Consider the following 2,603-nt stretch of genomic DNA (forward strand, 5'->3'; position numbering starts at 1 on the left):
GTGGTGTAACAGTGCTCGTCCCGTATGTTTAAAGTTGTGGGCTTCGATTCTTTTAAATATTCAGTAATGATATTTGATTATAATGTTTACTATACTGTTTCATCAAGTAATTTCGCCACCCGATGACAAGGCCACACGATAACGCTGCCACGGATTGATGCTCTCATTCGTTCATTTTCTCTACGTAGCTACTCCTGTCAGGTTTTGAAACATACGGCAAACTAACGTTGGGTTTCTACCAAAATCCTTACAAACAAAAATAATCTGCTATCTTACAATTAAGTTTCGGTATGAATAAAATAAATTTGCCACGCGTCTCAAAATAGGAGGGGAATACATAAACTAACCATTATTTAATGCTAAAATACCAGATACTTTTTTTATGTGGATATCCCAGTTTGCCTTATAATTAAGTAATGATTTGGGTAGAAATACAGCGTTGCTTTGCAGTACGTGTCAAGACAAGATGGGGACATGTAGACTATATCAACGAGTGGGGGCATCAGTCACTGGCAGAGTTACCGTGTTTCCGTGTCCTCAGGTGCCAAAAATACGATGAAGTTTATGAAAGGGGGTATAATGACTGATATATTCAATAACTTGTGAATAGATGTTTCAGGGTTATGCTACATCTAAATTCTGTGACATGTTGCTTATGAATTCTTGAAGTAAATGGCTCTTTATATGTATTGACACTATTGCAACTCCACTAATCGTTCATAAAATTTCAAAGAAAGCGCATGTCAGCAGCCACAGACACAGATTTCCGAATGTTCTTATTAGTAATCAGGTAAAGACTGTGATTAGCTAATGTGTGTCACTTGCGCGCGCACCTTTCTCCCTCCCCTCTCTCTCTCTCTCTCTCTCTCTCTCTCTCTCTCTCTCATAAAAGACCTTGTTAGAGCAGTTTTTATTCTTTTATCAATCAAAAAGGCGTATGAACAGAGTCCTTCTATGTCTCTAAGTGGTATTAAGGACATAACAAGGCTGACACGCATAATCATCTGGGTCATTAATCAGATAGGACAGGAAATAATGGGTTCAAGTTTGATAAAGTTAAGTTTAGAGATAGAGATAGAAAGGAATTACTTCTCAGATAAAGTGGTAGATGAATAGACTCAGTATAAGATTGTTAGTGCCGCGTCATTACAGAGCTTTTAAAAGAAGATTCGACAAATTTGTGGTTGAGGATGGTAGGTGGAAACAAGTATGTTTCATAGAAGAACTGTCAAGTGTAGGTCTGGTGGTGTCCTGCAGCTTCCCTTATTTTCCTATGTTTTTATGTTCTTAACCTAGTGTGTACGGGAAGGAACTACAGAAAGACAGAGTTCGACCGAGTATATGAGTTTACCCTCCATGCTCTTTTTTTCTATTACTATGCAAGTCAAACTTTTAAGGGGAAACAAAAGTATTCGAATCACAAAAAGACATCAGGTGAATAAAAATAATAATAAGGAATGAGTAATGGAGCAAAGGGAAAATATCAAAAGAAAAATAAAAGAGTGAAAAAAAGAAAGGCATCTAAAAAAGTTTGATAAGAAAGACAAGTTAAAAAGGAGGAAAATATGAAAAGTCTAATCAGTAGTAAGGAAGGGATCAAAAGAATAAGATCATTCGTTCTTTTCCTCTCTTCTCTCCATTCCTTTTCAAGATATTTGCCTCTTGAGACCAAATCTGGGCATGAGATGAGGACATGCTTTTGCTCATTCTCTAATCAGGTTTAAAAGAACAAACAAGAGCCTGGCTAATCCTTGACTGCGACTCTCCCCAGGCATCTCCATACCATGAGCAGTGAGCATATGTCATGGTAAGTTAGACATCATGATGTATAACACACCTTCATTATCTGCCTTTATAAGTCCCAAGTAAGTCATTCATCTCTTTTGGATCAGTCAGGGAAGTCATCAACTCATTCAGGGAATATTAAAAATATTATTTGTTTACTCATTTATTTATTTATTTTCCTTTCTGTTTCAGGAAGTTGAACTGCAAGACAGGCTTGTGGGCATGTCGAGTTGTCGACATTGCATGACAAGGCACAAACAGTAAAACAAAAATGTAATCACTGGATGACCTTTAAATGTACAGTGACATATCATACATAATTCTAAATAAGTGCTTTTCAACCTAACATCACATGACAGAGAGAGAGAGAGAGAGAGAGAGAGAGAGAGAGAGAGAGAGAGAGAGAGAGAGAGAGAGAGAGAGAGAGAGAGAGTTAAGCGATAATATACCAAGAGAAATCAACCTCCAGGCCATCATCTTTCACCTGATACACAGTTTATTTCTTATCCTTCATCTATATGAACATGTATATGTACGTTACATACGCACATACAGTACATGCATACATACATACATACATATATACACACATTGGTATATACATACACAGAAATAACTGAAGTAACACACACACACACACACACACACACACACACACACACACACATGCGCGCGCACAGAGGATCACAAGCAAACAAACAGACAAACGAACAAACACGTTGATGAAGTTCTGATTTGTACACGCAGATGAGTTTGCAAACACACACACACACACACACACACACACATATAGGTAAAAAAAAAAAAATATTAGGCAA

The sequence above is a fragment of the Scylla paramamosain genome, chromosome 20 (genome assembly GCF_035594125.1).
Source record: "Scylla paramamosain isolate STU-SP2022 chromosome 20, ASM3559412v1, whole genome shotgun sequence".
In the NCBI taxonomy this organism is placed as follows: Eukaryota; Metazoa; Arthropoda; class Malacostraca; order Decapoda; family Portunidae; genus Scylla; species Scylla paramamosain.